This window comes from Lygodium microphyllum, chromosome 1 (assembly GCF_053477565.2).
Source record: "Lygodium microphyllum isolate KBCC chromosome 1, Lygodium_microphyllum_v1.1.10, whole genome shotgun sequence".
Lineage (NCBI taxonomy): Eukaryota > Viridiplantae > Streptophyta > Polypodiopsida > Schizaeales > Lygodiaceae > Lygodium > Lygodium microphyllum.
In genome coordinates this window covers 113,303,172-113,327,097 of record NC_141135.1, presented here as the reverse complement: position 1 = coordinate 113,327,097, position 23,926 = coordinate 113,303,172, and positions in this window count along the sequence as shown.

The window sequence follows — 23,926 nt, the reverse complement described above, 5'->3', positions numbered from 1 at the left end:
TTTCTCTCTCTCTACTTTTTGAACATGGTATCAGACCTTCATCCATGAGGCTGTGGGAGAATGGGCATGACAACTTGCAATGCAAAGGAGATGGAAGTAAGGAATGAGAAAGAAGCTGGACACTTGCAAATGAAGCCATAGTCAAAGGAAGGAATCAGCGTGGACTGCCTTCTGAAAATCGTGGACTGCCTCCTGAAAAACAGCAACCTGTATCTGAAAATCTGCGCCTACTGATCTGAATGGACAGCAACCTCTATCTGAAAATCCACCCCTGCTGAACTGAGTGGACAGTAACCTGTGCCTGAAAATCTGCGCCCCCTGTATCTGAAAATCTGCGCCCCCTGTATCTGAAAATCTGCGCCTGCTGATCTGAGTGGACAGCAACCTGTCAATCTTCAGTGGGACACCTGGACAACGTTCATAGAGCATGTATGCTCACTATTGAAGGTATTTGAAGTGTGCAAGAAGTAAATGCTTGTGTGCGAGCTCTGTTATGAGCTGGAGTGACAGACACAGACCTGTAATCATTTCTGAACTACTGTAAACATGAATGGACAGCATGCATTTAGTCATTACTGACACACAGGAGCCTTGTACTACACTCAGAAGGCATCTTTGGAGCACAAGAATGTGTCAAAGCATGTATACATTGGATCAAATGTCTTGGAGCTGAGATCTCTTGCTCAGAATACTCAGATCTGAAAATCAATGACAAGCTGAAAATTGTCATACACAGTCAATGACAGAATACTCAGATCTGAAAATCAATGACAGGCTGAAAACTGTCATACATAGTCAATGTCAGAATACTCAGATCTGAAAATCAATGACAGGCTGAAAACTGTCATACACAGTCAATGACAAGTACTGTGCATTATTGAAGCAATACAGGTCATCTTGGGGGTTCCATCATCTATGTAAACTGGCCTATACATGCTAAATGCATGGAGAATTGAAGCAAGCAATGAGCATCATTGAAAACTGAATTTTGAAGCTGAAATAAATGCAGTTACACTGTCCTGGTTAATTACAAACAGCTCATGAGGTTTATGCCGTTGGTCAATGAAGATAGGGTGTCTATGCCTACTCAGATGCTCATGTATTGAACTTGCCACTACAAAGTAAATGTATGACATGGTCAAAAGACATTTTGGAGCTGCTTGGAGCTTGGTATGCTGAATTCTGGTTGACTGCAACCTGAAACTGAATTTGTTGACACACTCAGTTTTGGACTTGAAATTGCTGCTGGTTACTCACAGTTTACAGTTTTTAGACTGCATGTATGTACCCTGGCAGTGAGGTTACATAAGCTTAAGCTTAAGCAAACACATAGCTTATGTATTGACGGTTATATCTACAGTTGAGACCACTTGTTTGAGGGTTGTTTTGGGGTGTCAGTGGGCTGAAATACCCTGGTTTTTTTTCTGCAATTTAGTGCAGAAAACTGTCATAAACTATTACGGACTGAACTTAGTCAGTCATACTTATTGGACTGCAGGGAGTCAGGCACTTGATAGACAGTCTATTGCATCATGGCTAATGCACATGGGACTGACAATATCACTCAGATAGTTGGAGAGAAGTTGGATAATAAGAACTTTACATTATGAAAATTCAGAATGAAAAACTTTCTGGTTGGCAGAGGTTATTGGGATTTATGTACAGGAGATGAAGTTGCTCCTGAGTTGCCTGCACACAATCCAACAAATGAACAGAAAAGAGCCTACAGGCTATGGAATGAAAGAGCATGCAAGGTGCTGCATTGGTTTTCCTTATGTATATCTGATGCTATGGTAATTCAAATCACTGGATGTGAGACTCCAAAGGATGCTTGGGACATACTGATGAAAAATTATGGAACCATGACACATGCAAGAAAGATCCAGTTGAAACAGCAGTTCAACAACATGTCTAGGAATGGCAAGAGCATCCAGACGTATACCACGGAGATTAAGACCATAGCTTATCAACTTGCTACTATTGGCTCAAGTGTATCAGAAGATGATATGATTGTTGTTGCTTTGAATGGCTTAGGCAAAGAGTACAAAGCTTTTGACACTTCCATTTCTGCCAGAGAAGTACCCCCTAGCTGGGAAGAGCTAGTTGCTTTGTTGCTGCATGAGGAAGTCAAACTTGGTTTGAATACAGGTTCTAGTGCATCTCAGAGTAGAGATATTGTGTTGTACTCTAGCCAGCATGGAAGAGGATCTAGAGGTCGTGGTTCATTTCGAGGTCGTGGTGACACTCGTAATACTTATGGACAGCAGCAGCAGTAGAGTAATTGGCATGGTGCAAATACACAAGGCCAGCGTGGATCTGGTGGGTTTAGAGGCAGGGGGAGATCACCCCGAGGTAGAGGTGGTGGTTCTGGTTCTTGGCAGTCTACTGATCAGTCCAACAAGGACAAGGACTGTCATTATTGTGGTAAGTATGGGCACATAGCGAAGGAATGTTACAAAAAGCAGAATGACATGAAGACAAAAGGGAAACAGCATGGGCATTATGCATCCTCTAGTGGTGGTCAAGATGATCAGGTTGATAGACTCTTTGCCATGCAGCATGTGTCCAAGACTGTGTCAAGGCAGAACAGAGATGACAGGTGGTACATTGACTCTGGAGCGTCAAACCACATGACCCTGCATGGAGAGTGGTTTGATGATATGGTTGCAGGTACACATGGTCATGTATGTACTGGGGATGATACCCAACATGACATAAAGCATAAAGGGATTGTTCCTCTTATGATGCCTAATGGCAAGAAGAAAGGCCTGCATGATGTCTTACATGTACCGACCATAACAAAGAATTTGTTGTCTGTGGGTCAAATGGCAGAACAGAATCTGCAAGTGAGGTTTAACAAGGATGGATGTTTCATTGAGGAGTATGGAAATGGCTGCAAGCTAATTGCCAAGGGCAGAAGGGATGGCAGGATGTTTACTTTGGAAGCGACCATTCCTGAACTTAAAGCAGCTATGTTTGCTCATTATGAGAGTGCCATCAGAGATGTAGAGATCTGGCACAAGAGAATCGGACATGTCAATGTACAAAAGCTGAAAGCTATGCAGCAGAAAGAAGTAGTACTTGGATTACCTAAATTCAAGTATAATGATTTTGGTCATGTATGCCCTGCATGTCAGTTTGGGAAGCAGGCACGGTTTCCTTTCTTGAGACATGTAAAAAACAGCACTAGGCCTTTACAGTTGGTACACTCTGATGTCGGGGGTCCTTCACATAATGCTTCCTTTGGCGGTGCACGATATTATGTCTCATTTATTGATGATTTCAGCAGCCAGGTACACTTGGCTTTATATCTTGAAACATAAGGATGATGTGTTTGATGCATTCAAAGACTTCAAGAAACATGCTGAAAATGAATTGGGATGTTACATATCATGTTTGAGATCAGATGGAGAGGTGAATATGTCTCAAACTACTTTGACAGGTATCTTGCTAAACATGGGATCAGAAGACAGCTCACATGCAGTTATACACCGCAGCAAAACGGTGTTGCAGAGAGGAAAAACAGGGTTTTGATGGAGTCAGCTAGAGCTATGTTGAATGAAAAATGTCTGCCAAATGGTTATTGGGCTGAAGCAGTGGTGACTGTTGTATATGTGCTGAATCGAACCCCTACAGCAGGGATTCATGATGTCACTCCGTATGAACGGCTGTATGGTCATAAACCTGATATTTCACACTTGAAGGTATTTGGCAGTATTGCATATGTGCATGTACCGGATGAGAAGAGGAAGAAATTGGATCCTAAGGCAGTGAAAAGTGTGTTTATTGGATATGCACAGGAACGAAAAGCTTATAAGTGTTATGTACCTTCTACGCATGAGACACTCATAAGCAGAGATGTGGTATTTTATGAGTTAGCATCTTGGTATGGGAATCCTGTTGCAGTGCCTATTGATGGCTCACCCAGTATGAGTCATGCTGAAAATACTCCTGCAAAGAGTACTTCCATGACTGGTCAGACAGGTGATGTATCATCTACAGTGAGTCCTTGGACAGGACGATTACGGAGTCGCACTACTGCATCCACTGACATGGATATGTCAGTGAGGGGGAGAACAGATAAGGGAAAAGATAAGGGAAAAGAAAAGGTTTTTGAAGATGTAACAGGTCCACTCACTTCAGGTTATGATTCATCTAGCAGTGACAGCTTAGATAGTGAATTGGGGATTCCGTCTGTTATGACGCCAGGTGCTAGACAGAGCCGTTATGTGCCGCCTCATGAGAGGCAAGCTCACAGTGAGCCACAGCTCAGGATATCAGAGAGGGTCAGACGACCTGTTGACAGGTATACTTACACTGGATATTCAGCCCGTCATTATGCTTATATGACGAAAGTAACAAGTTTTAGAGAACCAAGTAAGTTTGATGAGGCAGTTTCAGATGAGAATTGGCATGCTGCTATGGATGAGGAATATTCAGCTTTGGCTAAAAATTGTACATGGGATTTGGTACAGTTGCCTGAGGGCAAAACACCTATTGGATGCAAGTGGGTGTATAAGGTAAAATGTAAATCAGATGGATCATTGGAAAGATATAAGGCCAGGCTAGTTGCAAAAGGGTATGCGTAGCAGTATGGTCTTGATTATGAGGAGACTTTCAGTCCTGTAGCAAAGATGGCTGCAGTTAGAACTGTGATTGCTTTGGCAGCAGCTAGAGGCTGGAAACTATGGCAGATGGATGTAAAGAATGCATTTCTCAATGGAGAATTACAGGAAGAGGTTTACATGGAACAGCCTGAAGGCTATGTACATCCAGAATTTCCAGCACATGTATGTCAGCTGAAAAAGGCATTATATGGGTTGAAACAGGCACCCAGAGCATGGAATGCTCGCATCAGCAGTTATTTACAGCAACATGGTTTCCGATTGGGAGATGCTGATCATAGTCTGTTTGCGAAGAAGACAGATAGTGGCTATGTTTTTCTAGTTGTCTATGTTGATGACTTAATCATTACAGGAGATGATGAAAATGGGATTGCAGAAATAAAGACATGTTTACAGGCTGAGTTTAAGGTCAAGGATCTTGGAGAGCTGAAATATTTTTTGGGGATTGAGGTTGTCTCTACACCTCGAGGCATATGGCTGCTACAGAAGCAGTATGCTCATGAAATGTTACAGAAATATGGTATGGCTGATTGCAAGCCTATGGATACGCCTTTGGAGCAGAATGTCAAGCTGCAGATTGATGTTGGGACAGAGATTGAGAATGTTACTATGTACAGACAGATGGTAGGCAGCTTGATCTATCTCACGATCACTAGACTTGACTTGAGTTATGTTGTGGGGCTGATCAGTTAGTTCATGCAGAAGCCTCACAAACCACACTTGGATGCAGTCAGAAGAATTCTGAGATATGTAAAGGGTACCGCAGATCATGGGATGTTTTATGCATATGGAAAACCCCTTGACTTGATGGGGTACACTGATGCTGACTGGGTTGGTTGCACGTATGACAGGAGGTCAACCAGTGGCTATGCATTTGGATTGGGTAGTAGCATGATCAGTTGGCAGAGTAAGAAACAGCCTACAGTTGCATTGTCCAGTACGGAAGCAAAGTATCGTGGTGCGGCCTTAGCGGCCTGTGAAGCTAAGTGGTTATAGAAGTTACTGAATGACTTGGGAGTACACTTGGACAGCAAAGTCAAGTTGTACTGTGACAATTTGAGCAGTGTTATGTTAGCAAGCAATCCTATTTATCATGCAAGATCAAAACACATTGAGGTTCACTACCATTTCATCAGGGAAATGGTTTTAGCAGATCAGATTGACTTGGAGCATGTGAAGACTGAAGACCAGGTAGCAGACATCTTTACCAAATCACTTGGTAAAGATAAGTTCATTCACTTTAGACAGCTACTTGGAGTGATGCAGATGATTTGAGTTTTGTTTTTGAGCTTGAGGGGGAGTGTTAGAAATCAAGCTCACTGTCAGTGTCTTCATCTATGACCGACATCTATGACAGCTAGTGTGTACAGCTGTCTACATGTGACTACATTAAATAAGTCAGGTTAGTAGTAGAGTTAGTCAGTCTAGTCTACATTTACACTAGGTCACTTTATCTTGTAGAGGGTGTGTGCTTTTCAGTTGAGTGTGGTGTGTGGAAATGAAGAAATGAGCTTGAGAGCCTGAAGGCTCATGGATATGGAGTCTTTCCCTTTCTCTCTCTCTACTTTTTGAACACTGTTCTAGAAGAAGAAAGATGGAACGCTTCGGCTATCCATTGACTCTACAGAGGGTTGAATCAATCGACCATTAAAAACAAATACCCCATTCCAAGAATAGATGAACTTCTTGACCGTCTTCAAGGTGCGAAGATCTTCTCTAAGATAGATCTCAGGTCTGGATATTATCAGATAAGGATCAAGGAAGAAGTTATCCCAAAGATGGCATTCAATACAAGGTATGGACTCTTTGAATTCTTGATCATGTCATTCGGGTTGACAAATGCTCCTGCTACCTTCAATAAGTTAATACAGGATATCTTTAGGCCCTATCTTGATGACTTTGTACTCGTCTTCTTTGACGATACCCTAGTCTACTCCAAGCAGGAAAAAGATCATGAACCCCAGCTTCGTATTGTTCTTGAAACAATGAGAGCACACAAGCTTTATGCCAAGAAGAAGAAGTGTGCATTTTTCAAGCGACAGATTGAATATTTGGGATTCATTGTATTAGCGGAAGGAATTTCAGTAGATTCGGCCAAGGTCAGAGACGTTCTGGAATGGCCAACACCAACTTCTATCAAAGAAATACGTAGTTTTCTTGGATTGACAGGATGGTACAGGGTCTTTATAAAAAACTATGCTTTGATTGCAGCACCTTTGAGACTGATCTACTAAAGAAGCAAGTATCAATTGTATGGTCACCTGCTGAACAGCAGACCAGCTTTGACAAACTAAAGCAAAGCTTGGTATCAGTACCCATCCTGAAACTTCTTGATCTTAGTAAGGAATTTGAAGTGATAATTGATGCTAGCACACTTGCCTTAGGATGTGTGCTCATACAAGAATGTCATCCCGTAGCATACTCTTCAAGGAAACTGAAGAGCCATGAAAGGAACTATGCTACCCACGATCTAGAGCTGTTGGCTATCATCCATGCTCTCAAACTTTGGAGACAATACTTGCTAGGTAACAAATTTGCCTTAGTGACGGACCACAAAAGTCTTATGGATTTTCACCTAAAATGAGCTCAATATGAGGCAACATTGATGGATTGAAGTACTGGAAGAATATGACTTTGAAATCAAATAGGGGCCTGGAAAGGAGAATGTAGTTGCTGATGCACTCAGTCACAAGGCATTTCTAAATTCTTTGATTTTGCAAAATCTATCAACAACAATATCTCTAGCCACCAAGGTATCCATGCCAAACAATCCAATTCTTGAGCTAGCTAGAAAAGAGGCATGTCATGACCCAACCTATCAGAAATTGCTAAAGGAGATCCCTATCAAAGATCAAGACCCGAAGCTAGAAACGAAGTATCAAGAATTCTCTATCAATAGTGGACTTGTCTACTTTAGGACAAGATTATGTATCCCGGCAAGCCAATCTCTCAAGCAGAAGATACTTTGGGAAGACCATGACTCCCCTTTCTCAGGACATCCTGGCTATGCCAAGACCCTTAATGTGGTCAGGAAGAGCTATTATTGGTATAGGCTCAAAGGTGACGCTCTCAAATATGTCATGGAATGTTTGTCTTGTCAACACATTAAGGCCGAACATGTCAAAATTCCAGGGAAATTGCAGCCACTGGACATTCCCCAAATGAAATGGGAATTCATTAGTATGGACTTTGTTGTTGGCCTGCCCCAAGTTCAGGGAGGATACAACTCCATTATGGTCGTGGTAGATATGCTCACCAAGGTTGCACATCTTATCCCTGTTAAGACAAACTATAAAGCCTCAGACATCGCAAGGTTATTCATCAAGGAAATATTCAAATTGCATGGGTTACCCAGAAGAATCATTAGTGATCATGACTCCCTCTTCACATCACACTTCTGGAGGGCTATGTTCGAGGCCATTGGGACTCAACTCTGTTTCAGTACAGCTTATCATCCCCAAACCGATGGTCAAACAGAACGAGTCAACCAAGTCATTGAAGATATGCTTAGGGCACACTGCTGTCGTGAACCCAAAAAGTGGATTCAATATTTGCCACTAGTTGAGTTTGCCTACAATGCTTCTTACCAACAAAGCATTCAGATGGCCCCTTTTCAAGCATTGTATGGGCACGATTGTCGTAGTCCTTTGAGCTTTTCGGATCCAACCTTGAGGGTTGAAGCTTCAAAGCAAATGCTGGAAGACATGGATGACCAAATCAAATCAATAAGATAGGACATCCAAGCCGCCAAGGACAGACAAAAGGCCTACGCAGACTTGAAACGTCAAGACAGATCCTTCATTGAAGGTGATATGGTCTTCATTCGCGTACATCCAAAGAAGAGTTCCCTATCCTTGGATGAATGCAAAAAGCTGAGTCCAAGGTATTGTGGATCCTATAAGATTCTCAAGTGCCTAGGGCCTAATGCTTACAAACTTCAACTCCCTGAAAACCTAAAAGTTCATAATGTATTCCATATCAGCCTATTAAAAAAGTATGTACCTAACCCTAGTCACCTGCTTGATGATCAACAAATTGTAATGCCTAGCCAAGGAGTCCTTGAGCTACGACCTGACAGAATCCTAGATGTTAAGGAGAGGCATTTGAGATCTAGGACCTTGAGAGAATACCTCATCCAGTGGAAAGATTATCCCAAAGAGGATGCCACCTGGATGGATGAAAGTACTCTCAACCAACAATACCCCCAGATCTTCTCGAGATGAGGACATATTAATTCTTCTAAGGGAGAGAGAATGTAATATTTCTACAATAAAATATTATGACCCTAGATCCCACACAAAAGTAATTTGAAGTAATCTCCCACAACAAGAAACTCTGGCCTAAGTGCTCCATCCTCGTGTATTAACAATACCATCCCCCGCGTTGTGCATATGAAACCGTGGCTCAAAACCGCAAAGCACCATAGGAACTCCCCCCCCCAAGAAAAAGAAAAATGAATTATTTGAAAAAAAAATTATAAACTCCCTCTCCTTCACCCGTTGCATGGCGGGGAGAGAGAGTGTGTGTAGGAGCTTGTGGAGGGGCATGGGGAGGAGAGCATGCAAACTGCCACTTGTGTGGCCACCCCCACACCCCCCCCCCACACCTTCACCCTATAAAAACCCCCTCCCAAGCTTGAGGGGGCATCCTCAGGAGCTGCCCGCCGTCGATCTGCTGATGCCGCCATACTGCACCACACCTCAGGCTGCCGCCGCCGCCAACGCCATCATCATCAGCATCCTCATCGTCATCCTCACCATCACCACTCCATTCATCCTCACCATCATCTCTCCATTCATCATCACCATCACGTCTTCACATGTCATCTCTGATCATCCAAAAGCTTGAGAAGCTTCTATTGAAGCTTCTCTAGACCAAGTTCACCCATGGTATTGGATCTCTTAGACCGTGTTGCCTATTTCCCGTGATGTGAGGGAGATCTCGGGTAGTAAGAAATTTCGGAAATCAAAAAAGGGGACCAAGGGAGAGTTTGATGAGTCGAAACTTACCTCGTCAATGGCTCCTAAGAAAAAGTCGAGAGGAGCGCACGTGAGAGCTTCCACCCAAAGTATGAGAGTGGACAACGCCCCGATATTAAATGCCCAGGTTTCGAAAAATATCTCTGCATGGAAGTGATGCATAAAGCATGTTTTAATTCACATAGGGAAACCTAAACGTATTGGAAAATTTATATACTTGTTCGATTTACTAAATTCAGTTGCATGACGAGGTACTTACATTTGCTTGCACTTCCATGGTCAAGGGTAGTCGCATTTTTGAACGTATGATGCATAAGTTAAAAGATGCAATTGTGCAAAAGACGTCCTTGTTGCCCCACGCAAAGGATGGGGCATATAACACTTGATGCACTTATGTCATAAATTCCTGGCTGTGACTCGTATATAGGATAATTGTGGAAGGTCACTACATGTCGACTAAATAGTTGCAGTGAAAGGAAAAAGTTTATAAACTTGACAATATATATATATATAGTACACAATTCGCATGCAATGTTAGTTACATTTAGGGTTGAGTTAAGCGATAAAGGAAGGATTAAATCGATGATGTATTCATTGGTATCTGGTTATGAAGGCATGATGCATCCATGCATAGAGTTCTTTTATCACAATTCACAATTGGGTAAGGATGCATCTTCATTAAAAATACAAAAGCTTGGAATTCGATGCATAAACGTAGGATTATAAGAAATAGTTATGAATGTCAATCATTATCGTATAGGGCAAGGAAAAGAAAGATCATTGTAGATCCTTTAGTTGCATAAAGGCAAAAGGTCTATGGTCTTGAAATTGCATATTCGCATGGAATGATACATCTCATGCATCTTGCAGTTACTTCCATCTTTTGAGGAAAGTTCTTGCAAATTTTACAAGGAAAAATGTTTGCATCTCTAAAGGAAGGATCATCTTTATTCGTAAGATAGTTAGAACAATTAAGTAAATCGTATGTAAATGAGTAACTCACATGAGATTCATAAAGGCGTGAATAGTTAGCGTACGACGATCACCTCAATGTGCTAGGTTGGGTTAAGATATGATAAAATTTTGCTTAGTATCACACTTAGGATGCCAATTTAATATTTTTGATCTTAAAGGTCCTACCCACATTCATGAAATGTTAGGATTATCTAAACGCCCGTGTAAGAATGATCTAGGGTTCTCACCCTAAGGATCAGATGACCAAATGATGGACTTTCGCAAGGAAGTTAGGGACCCTAGGGCCAAAACAATTATCAGCCTAGTAGGGTTAGGGTTTTGGACTTGGTTAATATGGGACTGCCAAACCCTATATCTTGATCAAAGGTATTCTTGATCAAGAAATATCGTATGATGAGAGATATAATCCCACAAGTTAGGTACTGACACCTATCTCGTACAACAAGCTGCAACGTCATATGCTCTTGTGTCTAAATCACAAAATAGTACTGCTACACCTTAGACCAAGTTCGGCGAGTTCTAATTATAAGTCTAATTTTATAGGAATGGAGTAGTCGTCCTGCTACAACACTCTTCCTTGGAGACTGATTTGTCAAGCTAGGGTAGTTATGAATTGCCAAGAAAGCAATTGACCCAACCAAGTTAGGGCGACGGGGTTGTCCATGATTTATTGACTATAATATAAGGAAACCTAAGGTAGTGACAATTTGGGTCAACAGGGTATAAACCCTAACCCAAGGAAATAGGGTATACAAGCAACTGAGTTTACGAAACCCTTGAGATCTTGCCATGTCGCAAATGATCCAAGATCAAATGCTGGAAGTATTCGGGGAGAAGGAATCACACCTTAGCAGTTGGCCGTACGAACGACCACTGGAATGCTCCTGATTGTACACTTAGGTGCACTGATTGTACTTCTTTTCTCAAGGAACTAATTCAGGAAAAACAACTAATGCTTCAAGTTAAAAGCCTGGAGGGAGAGGCAGAATTAGTTACCTCCGACTGTCTGCCTAACCCTATCCAAGGGGGTTGTTAGCCGCGCCGGGCACGTGGACCGAACCCGTCACGAGAGGTCTCTCCGTGGGTGCTACTTGGAGCAGGAGGACGCTTGGGTGCCAGGGGAGGCTCTGGCCATAAATTCCTTGCATCCAAGAGAATGAGGAAAGAATCAAACTTTTGAAGGAAACCATGAATAAGAAAGATATTTTGAGGATACTTAAGTCACCCAAAAATGCGGATTTGAGAGGTCCAATTCTCAAAGAGTTAGTGAAGGATTTAAAAGGCACGGTGAAAGCAAATGAAATCGTAGAGACATGTGATACTGTGGGTATAAGTCGAAAAGGTTATCGTGCTATCTTTGGATTATGGTTTAAAAATCTTAAACGCAATAGGGTAACTATATTTGGATTGCCCCGAGCCCTTGTAGTTTCGACTGCAAGATTTGCCATGAATCGCAAGATTCCACATGTTTTTGGAGATTACATTCACATCGAAAGGTCTATGTCCTATGAAAAACAAAAAAAACAGGCAATTTTTTATTACAATGCGTTTAACAATATATGGGTTGATCTAAAAAAGGTGCAAATTGCAATGGTTCACATGTATAAAATCACAGTAGAAGAAAGTTATGGTGTTCTAAAGTTTGCCTTGAAGTTGGATGAAGCACAGATTCAAAAGGGACAGAAGATGGAAAGAATTAGCATTTGCCTCATGAACATGGCATTGGACCATAGCAATGGTAAGGGCCAAGCTCCATTGCATAAGATCCAATCTGAGATGGAGATTTGGTGGATTGGTGCAGCCCAGGTACCAATTGAAAATCATCAAACGTTGAAATGGTTGTTCAACCATATAGGTATTCCAAATATCATTAAGTCTCAAAGTGAAGGCGAAATGTTGGTAGTTGATGGGGTTGGTAAATTTAATGTGGAATGGCATATGAGTGCTGATTTGAAAACTATCAAATGTATGCTTGGAATATGTAATGGTGCAAATGCAAAATATCCTTGCATTTATTGCATGGAAAGTATTGGATCCAAAGATTGGAGTAGTTTGCGACCAGTAAGAAGAGCCCCAAATAGAGACTCTATAGATTTGAGTAAATTTAAAAACATAGAAGACATCTGGGATCCCATTCTTTCCATCTCTCTTAAGAATGTTCATATTTGTACTTTGCATGCAGAGATTAGAATAATCGATAAGCTTCTCAGGTTGCATCTTGACTACGCATATTCCATTAAGCCATTATCTTTATCAGATGAGTGTATTGATAAATGCGAGGCATTACTATCGAAAATGGGATTTCATGGGGGCCAAGTTCACTTGAGAAAGGATCCAATACTTTCAGGAAAAACAAGAGATATCTTGGCCGATGTCTCTATGGGAGGCTCAAAAGCTAGACGATTCTTAGGAAACCATTCAGGAAAGCAGGTGAATGTGGCTTGGGAGTGTTGGAGAGAGCTATGTGAGATCACAACAAATGTTGCAACTATGCCGAGGCTTGCATTTCTTAGAATGGAGGTCTGGATACACCTTTATGTTTTTCTGAAACTCCTCAGGCAACATAAGACAACATATACATATGCGGAAGAGTTCAAAAGATCAATCACAAAGCTTGTTCAGGCGATAAAAGAGGCATGGGGAGAAAAAGATATCACTTTTTATCTGGTAAAGTAACAATTATTTAATATGGGCTTATTTTGACAGGTTTTTCAATTGGTATAAAATTATTGTTACTTTGTATTGCAGCATATTCTTCATATTCATGGACCTTACTTTGTGGAGGAGCATGGCCCCTTAGCAACTTATAGTAACCAAGGCATGGAAAAATCCCACTATCAAGCACGCACAAGTTATTTTTGAAGCACAAGGCATGCGGGAGGAGTTACAAAAAGCAATGCTTTGGAGGAGCTATTCAATTGGTTTTTTCAACGACAACTTCAAAGAATGCAGATAAAAGACGGCAATGACACATGAGCAATCGCACTTTTATAGATAAGAAAGAATATATACAAAGCTAGTTTTCCAAAACTCTCACATTCTCTTCCTCCTCAGGAATCTTTCCTCTATAACGTAGAAATTTTTTTCTCTTGTAGCCAGCTATAGATTTTACATCAGTTCGGTTTGCAACCAAGGCGTAGGATGTGAATGCCAAAAAGTATCCTGCTCTAGAAGCAGAGTAACTTGGACCGTAGCCAAAAATCCTAATTGCTGCAGTCTTTTCCAAAAACATTACTTTGTGGGCATTATATTGTAATCCTAAGAAACCTAGAAGCCTTGTAAGAGCTTTAATACAAAGTATGGGCCATGCTGCATCCTCTGAGAAACTACTATGAAGTACTAAAAAGGAATCAGGGTCAATCCTAGCCAAGTAGTGGCTGAGTGCAATGTCTTTGAATGTACTACTAGCAGCTCTCGATCCTTTGCCACGTCCCAAGAAGTTATCTGTATCAGCAATCTCCAACTGCAAATAAAACCCATTCTGAATGAGCATGAAATGTAAACCTACCAATGTGTAAAAGCAAATTCAAAATTATCTTACCACTTGATTTTCATCATACTCCAATTTAACTGGATTCCATAAATTTATTGATGATGATGTCTCATTGGTGTTAATCAATTCTTTAACATATTCAGACTCCTCTCTTCCAAAATTGGAAATCCCAAGTTTGCTTTGAATGCGATCGAAGTCCTCATCAGTAATACTCAACTCTTTCTCAGCTTCTTTGGCCTTTTCAAAACAAAGAGAGAGGGCCTCACCAGCATCAATCAACTTATCGTCTAGAGTTTCTTTATCAAGTTTGAGTATCTCTTCCTTTGATTCATTCTCTGTGTCAATTATCCCATTTGCAGCATCAGAAGCCTCTGCAATAATTGCTAGACAATAATCTTCCCTGAGATTAAAAAGTTTTGAATATCTGACAGTAAAATGTACTCCTTGTCCTTGAAAGGTATAGATGGTAGAGAAGGAACAGTATGGTGAGAACTCTCATCAGTTGGAGGGTTTGTATCTCCTTGGCTCTCCTCAATGATAGTCTCAGCTTTGAAGTGAGCAACATCCAAATTCTCAGTAATAGAAGCCTCAAAATCTGCATCTACAACCTCCTCTGTTTCCTTTTCATCTGCCAGATCATCTAACATGCAAAAGCTGGCAGACTTTGCTCCTTCCAACTGTTGCTCCTCAGCTTTCATAGGATATTTGACAAGGGTGAAAACAATAAAAGCAGCAGATTTTCTCATCATCTTGTAGTTTTTGGAATGAGTGGAGCACAATATGTCTCTTGAATAAAACCTCTCCAGAGAGTGGGCACCACACTTCTTAGTAAACACTGACTTTTCATTTCCTGTTGACCCAATGGGAACATGGACATATTCAATTGTGCCAACTTCAATAGAAGGACCTGCAAGATTTTCAAACTCCAAAAAGTCCTCCAAAATATATTTTTTACAAGATTTCAAAACACTGTCAAGGTCCCAATCAGGATTAAAGACATTCTTCACAACTCCATAGAATGAGAGATCCATTCCATTCTGAAGGATAAAATCAAGAAGCCTCTCTGATGGAGTGATATCAGTAAGCTCTGATACTCCTTGACCTCTCATTACCGACATTCGCTTCCCTGGAGATGTACTTGGCATTCTCACACTGGTGGCAGAGCATGGAGAAGAAACAGAATGCACAGGCTCATCACATGTTGATGCCCTTGAGCCTTTTGAAAGCCTTCTTCTTTTACCAGTTCCTGGAAAAACCTTGGAGCCTAGGAATTCTTGGGTTCAGACATGTTTCCAACTTGTGCCGATACGGCCCGATAAGACCGAAATGCTTCAGACGGATGTGCCTCCTCACGCCGTATCGGTGATTCCAGCAAGAACCTTAACAAAAGAGCCGCAACCGTAAGGATGGGAGAAGAGAGAGCTAGAATCAGTGATCACCCGAGCTTGGGCACTATGAGCTTAGGAGGCAAGCTGAACGAAGACTCTGCAGAACACCCAAAACGATGCGAACAGACGAAAGCGCAGAAGACAAACACTCGCTCTCGCGCCGTATTAGGAGAAGAGATAGAGGTCCACGAAAAACCGAAAAAAGTCGTACGGATTAGGGACCCACCCTTATGTAGGCGCGGAATAATGCCATCTGGCACTATCCGTTGGGCTTCGACAGATGGCAGTAGCCGTTGGCCAACACGTGGCCGATAAACACGTGGCAAACACGTGGACCGATCGTTAGTCCACACGTAGCATATGCACGATATGCATAGACACGTGGCACAATCAGCGTCAGACGCGTGTCTGACGCGTGTCTGACACGTGTCATGATTGACGTGGGTATATAAGGGGTTATTTTTCCTACGTGTACACTTTACATTTCTCGAGCTCTTCCGCCTTGCTTGCCGATATGGTGCGATCCAAGTCTTGCGTCTTCTTCATTTCTAATCTCTCGCGTTGTATCAGTGGTCTTTTTGCTGAGTCCTTTGCTTCGCTGGTCAAAACAAGGTGTGCCGATACAGAGCAAGGACGTTCGTCTGAGGCTTTCGTAACCTCCCCCTCGCATCATATCGGCCTTGTGTCATTTCCAATACGGAGCGAGGGCTTCTTTACGTAGTCTTCGTTTTCTCCATATCGCGCCATATCGGCATTGTCGTCTCCAATTCGGAGCGAGGGCGTGGTTCCATTGTCTTCGCATTCCTCCTATCGCGCCATTTCAGCATTTCTCCTCTTGTAATCTCCAATACGGAGCGAGGGCGCGCTTCCATACTATTCGTATTGTTCATATCGCGCCGTATTGGCATTTCTCTTTTCGTCCCTTCTCGCACCGTATAAGGCCTGTTGCGTTTATAGATTTTTGCTATTTCAGTTGTTGTCCTTCTGGTTCTTGTATTTGCTTCTCTGGATGGCAAGGACAAAGCAAACTGCAAGAAGAGTGTATCTGGATAGGAAGGACAGTGGGGGTAGAAGAAAGTTACAATTTGATGAATCTGAGGAGGAGCCCTCTTCAAATTTTGCTGGAGCTAGGCCATCACAGACCCCAGAGCATTTTACCACAGAAATCCCCCCTACACCAGATGTTGGCCTAACATCTTCCATGGAGTTAAAGAATTTCAGTGCAGTGAATGTTTCTTCTCCTGAAGTTGAGGAAGCAAAGGGTGAGACTTGCCCTGTGAAAGATTCATCCCCTACAATTGCACCTAAGCCTACATCTGCTGAAGCCACTGAACCTCCCAAGCCACAAAAGAGAAAGAGGAAGTCCCGGTTCTTCTATATGTAGAGATGTTTCAGTGAGATCAGGAAAGCCCAGAGAGCTACACAACATGTCATTCCAAAGGCTGCTTTTATAAGAGTCGTTAAAGAGATCTCTGATAGATTGTCTCAAGTGGCAACTGTCTCTGGTCTAAATAAGAAGTGGCAACTCTCAGCCATTCTTGCCCTGCAAGAGGCCGCAGAGGATTTTGTTATTGATTTCATGAACGATGCTTACATTGCTGCCGCCCATGCTCATAGAATCACCCTTATGAATAAGGATTTCAGTATCATCAGCAAAATCAGGTATAGGTTCGATAAAGTGCTGAGGCCCTTGCCTTCCAACGATCAAAAAGCCCTTGAAATCCTTAACATTCCCCCGAAATTATCCAGGAAAGGGAAAAAGCTTAAGGTTGAGGATGTAACTCACCTTTACTCTACAAGGGATGCCACCCAGCAAGAGTCTTTCTTGAGTGAAAAAAATCAGGAGGTGTTGGAAACTGAAGACGAAGTTTACAAGAGGAAAGCCGCATCACTTACTCCCGTCAACAGCGAGAGGATGGGCAAAGTGTATGGGCAGATACTTGTGAATGTTTCTGCGGAACCTGAGGAGGAATATCTTAGTATATCTCCCGAGGACAAGCCCATGTTGGAAAAAAGGGATGTCCAACTATCTGACTCCGTTGTTTTTTGTTGCATAAGGTAAGGCTTATTTTTTTATTTTTATTTTTTGCGTAAGTAAAGTCTTATAGGTTCAAGTATATTTTGGATGTAATTTGTATTGAATAGCTTTTGCTATTGACTGCAGGGCATTGGTCTCCTCTCTCACTCTCGATATCCGTAGAACCATATATATTGTTGATCCACTTCTCTCTGTGGAACTATTTGCAAAATCCGGTTCTAATATTTCACCATTTTTTCGTAGCTTCGATAGTGTGACAAATTACCACATCTTTTTCCCTTATGTAGAAAGGTATTTTTCTTTTTCTGTAGAGGAAAATTTATATTCATTTGCTTTCACCCTTCTACTCACCTCTATTATGAATTTGCAGAGGGCATTGGAGTCTCATCTAGATTAATTGTCTTACAAGAGAAATTATCTTTATGAACTCTCTCAGCGGTGTTCATGGTCAAGCACGAATGTATGTTGAAAGAAAATTACTTACTTTGATTTTATTTACAAAAAATATTTTGAACTTACAAAGCTTCCTTTTGCAGTGCTGGTAGACTTGTTTCTACATTTTTGGATACTACATATGAGGATCTTGCTGATCCTCAAAGGCCTTATACGTTTCTTCTACAAGAAGTTCCATTGCAAAGCGATGCGCATTCTTGTGGATGGAGAGTTATCTCAAATATTTGCAGAACAGTGGATTCAAAATTGTTACAAATAGAAGGAGTGAATGTAAGTTAATTTCATTTGATGTTTGTGTAACCCTTATCATGATTTCTTTTCACTAACTTATAACATTTATTCTTACAATGTAGAGACTATCCTGATTCATATGTTTGGTGGATAAGGGAGAGATGCATTGAGCTGATTCTGGACAAGGCAATCACACCATATGATCCTGACTCCCCTCTTCCTCCCAAAACTTCAATGGCCAAGGGCACAAGCAAGGGAAAGGGCAAGGGAAAGGGTAAGGACAATGGCAATGGGAAGGGCAAGGGCAAGGGCAAAGGCAATGGGACCACTGCTGCTGCAGAGTCTAAAAAAAAAGGAATGCCAATGCTTTCTCCTCTGAAATTTGATCCATCCCCTCTTAAGCCCCAAGAAAAGAGACTACCTGTAAAGGTGAAATTCTTTCAACAATCAAAGAAAGGCCATGTGAGAAAAAATATCTTTCAAGAAATCGATAAAGAATCAAAATAGCAAACATAAGCATACACGAGCCTTATTGTTTTGGCTTTGTACATTTATATGAAATTTTTGTACCTCATGGTGTAATGAAATTTTTCACTTATAAATCGAATGTAATGTACATTTTATTTATATACATTCGAAAGGCAACTTGCTTCATGATAGCTTATGAGTTCCCACTAAAAAATATCTTAAGGACAGTCTATTAAGCTAAATTCTTGCAAAGTTTTCATTCTCAAGGCTCAAAACTCACAATTGTGGGAGACAAACAACTCGTACAAGAGAAAGAGCGCTCGGCTCTTTTACCAATTGTTACGCCATTCACTTTGAACTTATATCTAGGGGATGTATTGTCTAGCAATTCCAAGGTATCCCTCACATCTTTCAAACTCCAATTGGAAGTAACATTCACCTTCTTTACTTCTTCATGCGGCAAAACGTGCACCGCAAGTTTATATGGTGTGCAATCTGTATCGGAATCCAAGGGAACCCAAATACCCAATCTTAGTTTGTATCTCCTGTAATCAAAGCCCAAAGCAAGAGTTTGGCGAGGGATACTGTAAGCCAAAGCCAAGGATTGAGGGCATGCACTGCACCTCAAGATATCACCCTTATGGTCGCACTCTCTAGATTTCCAAAGCATCCCTATAGTGTTGTCCAAATCCTCTTCCGAAAAGTTTCTACTTAGCCAGGATACCTTCGTTCTTTGTAAATTTGCTGTTTTGAAGCAAGCCACGAAGATATGGAGGGGTACAAACCATGATAAACGTATTCTTCTTGAGATCCTTCCAGCTGTCCATGGACTTTTTAATATCCTAAGATATTTTGAATTTGAAACTCTGCACTGTTACCTTGTCAGGAATCTCCCAGTTTAGAGATGAAAGACTTGGCAATGGCAAATCTTCGATATTCCCATACCTATCCACTTTAGAGGGAACCACATACTGTGCATAATATATAAAAACCTTGCATTCACTAAAAAAAGACACAGTTTGATCGGCATAAATAATGTCTGCCAATACCTTATGAATGGCATGGAAAGTCCCACTTAGGCTTTCCACAGGTTGCCATTCAATACTTGTTGACGGAAAGATATCTATAATGACGAACCGTTTGTTAGAACTTGCATAAATGGAAAATAATTATATACATTATTCAACTAATAACTTACAATGTGTTTGTTGGGGAACACGTTCGTTTGGAGGCAAATGCATATCCTTGGCCATGTAAACATGTTGCACCTTGACAAACCAGCCTTCGGGCATAATTTTGAAGGCAATGATACGCCCCTTCCAGTGATGTTTTATATCATCTCATTTTCTTCTTTTCACCTTATGAGAGCCCTTGCAAGATGGCAGCATGGTAACCCAATCGTTTACAGCAAAGGTTTTGGGCTCAAAATTTCCATCTGCTCCCTGGCTATAGACTGTGCAAGAGTGTATTAAACGAGAAGGGCACATGGAGGAAGCCATGAAAAGAATGAAAGCGCAGAGAAAGAAGCTCAAAGAGGGGTGAATGAACTAAAAAGTAGCGCCAAGAACACAAATGAGTATGTATTGGGCGCCAAAAATAATATTGAAAGTTCTCCCGACTTTCAAAAAACTCATTATTAATTTCATCACATCTCTGTCACGTATTATGTCAAATTTGTAAGTAAATAACGTCTTTGGGACTCCAAAACATGTCAGACTTTAGGGGTTTTGGCTAAAAAAGAAAAGAGAATCACGAAATGGACTCCACTATCTCTAAAAAAGAGGAGACAAGAATACCGTATTCTTGCACATGTGGCGAACTCTCTTTGGCCCTTTCCTTAATCCCGTGATTAACAAAAGTGCATTTTTTGAAGCGTTTTTGGCCCTAATGACTTCTCCCTCAAGCAGTCCATACATTCCCAATTTTATGACCCTTTTTCTTAACCATGAATTGGCTTTGATTCATTTTCCTTTGCTTTTGATTTTTATTCTTATTTCCTCCTTATCCTCTCCCCCTATGAAAAGAAGAAGAATCCTTCCTAGGATTATGGTCAAGGGGTTAAAGGCGTTCTGTGCATGGTTGCTGTGTTTACTTTTGCAAGAGCCAAGGATAAAAATTGGGGTTGTATTCCATTTGAGAATAGTGGTCCATGTTGCAGGGTCTGATACCTACTTGTGTGATGCAAGTGAGGACATCGAGAAGGAAATCCCTAGAGTTGACTCTACTAGCAATATGGAGCTCCTCTTTCTGTGAGATTTTGATCTAAATAGTTGTGCTCTTGGATGTGGTCCTCAAGGGGTCGATTACGAATGGTGGTCAACACCCTATAGGAACTTGGAGCTACATATGTAGGGTCAAACTCCACGGTTTTGATCACATGTCTCTGTTTAGCCTTTGCCAAGACTTGGCATCCTTCTAGTTCCCATTGAAGTTGAAGAGCATACCTTTTGTGTAAGAAAGAGGAGTCATTGGTAGAAGGCTGCTTCAACTTTTCAATTTTTTGTTCCATGGCAAGGACTTTGCTCTTGACATAAGATGTGATCAGGTGTTGTTCGTGTGCTTGTTCAATGGAAAGATCAGTGGTAATGAGTTCCTCGACTGCCTAGAAAGTTTTGATGAATACAAAATTAGATTCTCCCCATGAGCAAGGTAGTGTGTGCACTTTCATTGCTAAAGGATCTTCCAAAAGACCTAAGTACAATACCTAAGTCCAACCAATCGCAACTTTTAGCAAGCATGGTAAATGTGGCATCCAAGCATCTGAGGCAAGCAATCAAGTCGCCGCATGTATTCTCAGCTAAGTCTGTGGCCAAGGTTAGAATGGATCTCCGCAGGTAAGAGGGTTTAAGGCCGGCAGTAGGTGGCTTAGGTTTGGTTGGGCTTGACAGTTCCACAGCTATTGACAAGTGTAGCTCTGGTTGCACTTCTAGCTGGGGTTATGGCCTTGGTGCACTAGGCGTGGCTAGTGCAGTGGGTAGCACACTACTAGATGCTTGGGCAATGGTTGGGCCAGATCTACTGAAATTCCTTCTGTTGATACGATGAATCCCAGATATTCAATCTGTCACTTGAAAAATGCACACTTCTTTTTCTTGGCATAGAGCTTGTGTGCCCTCATTGTCTCAAGGACAATGCGAAACTGGGGTTTATGATCTTCTTCTTATTTGGAGTAGACTAACGTATCATCAAAGAAGACGAGTATGAAGTCATCAAGATATGGCCTAAAGATATCCTGCATTAGCCTGTTGAAGGTAGCACGAGCATTTGTCAGCCCGAATCACATGACTAGGAACTTAAAATGTCCATATCTTGTGCTGAATGCCATCTTTGGGATGTCCTCTTCCTTGATCCTTATCAGATAATATCCAGACCTGAGATCAATCTTGGAGAAGATCTTCGCACCTTGAAGACGGTCAAGAAGTTCATCTATTCTTGGAATGGGATATTTGTTCTTAATGATTGATTGATTCAACCCTCTGTAGTCAATGCACAGCTGAAGCGTTCCATCTTTCTTCTTCTGGAACAGCACTAGAGCTCCCCATGGTGAACTGCTAGGACGAATGTAACCTTGTTCTAATAGTTGCTTGAGTTGCTCCTTCAACTCAATTGCTTCTAGAATGGACACTCTATATGGTCTCTTTGCAATTGGTGTAGCTCCTAGCGCTAGCTTGATTTCATGATCAACTTCCCTTTGAGGCGGAAGTTCTATCAGCTCTTCAAGAAATACGTCTGTGTACTCCTTTAGCCATGAAGGTTCTTCACTAGACTCCTGATTCTGATCTAGCTTATTTAGCTTAATCAAATAGACAGGTAGCCCCTTTCTAACTCCTCTTATTATCCGAGATGCTTTGGCCAGTTGAATTTTTGGCTTCCCAGCCTCTCCTTGAGTTGTGACCAATTCCCTTTCAGAATTTCGAAAGGAAACTTGGCCCTTTCCACAGTGAATGTGGGCATCATTAGGTTTAAGCCAATCCATTCTGAGCAAACACTCATGGATACCTAGGTTCATAACCCTGAATCTGATCGAAGTCGGCTTTCCTCCCAGTAGGAATTCCACCTTAGCAGTTTGCCTGGCACAAGTGACCTCACGACCATTTGCTAATTCCACAAGCAAGGTGGGTGCATCTTTTGTGGCTATTCCTAATCTTCTTGCACAGACTGGTGAGATAAAGGAATGTGTACTGCCACAACCAATCAGGGTTTTAAAGCTTTTACCTTGATAATCCGATGGAGTCTGAATCGCCGAGAATTGGCGATTTGGGCCTTTCTTGTGAAGAGCGGCATGGACTGTTGCCCTCTCAAAGTTAGCTTCCATGGTTGGATCTTCTTCATCACCGAACTCCTTGTCGGCAACACTGGCGGTTCTTCCTCTGGCCTTGACGGTGGCTCGTTGGCCACGGATGGTTTCTTGAGATGGTCCTTGACATTGTCCTCCGCCAAGCTTGGGACATTGCCTTTTGAAATGACCAGGCTCGTTGCAATGAAAGCAACAGAGATTGCAGCCATTTCCTTGGGTAGAAACAAAATTATTGACATTGTTGGTCCTAGCTTTCTTCCTTTGTCCCTGATTTTGGCCTTATGTTCTCTTAGCCTAGGACCTATACGCTTCTTTTTTCTGATCCTTGTAAGACCAAGTCTTGTTATTTCTTGGCCTGGTCTGTACCTCCTGTATTATGGGTACAGCTCGAATGAGCGCATCCTGAAGGTCTGTTGGGCGCATTGATTCGAGGTGGGTGTTTACAGGTGGATTTAATCCAGCACAAAACTTCAACACTTGTTGTGTCATATCCATTTGTGGTGCATACTTCAAAAGAGAGATGAACTTTGAATAGTATGCATCAAGAGATAGACCAAGCTGCTTCAGTTCATAGAACTTGTTCATCTTCTGCATGTGGTAGGTGTTAGATATGATCAATGCCCCACCCTCATTAGGTGCTACCAATGATCCATGGTGCTCAAAGTTGTAAGGCCCCCATTATGAGAAGAAGCCAAATGTGAGCCCGGACATTGGTCGAGTCCTGACTTGTATATCAGATGAGGTCTATGTGACCGGATGGCAAAAAGGTGACTGTTGTGGGTCTAATCTTTGGGTTAGACGGAGTGGTTAGGTTGGTAGCAACTCGAGGCACATTGCATTGAGTTGCGTGGTAAGGGAGTTAAAAGGGGCCCCTATTGTGGGGTCCGAGGGCCGCGGAAGCGGCCCCTGGCTGGGGGGTCCCAGGGGGGCCAGCGGCCCCCCTGGCGGGGGTCCAGGGGTAGCGCCCCCGGCCCGATGG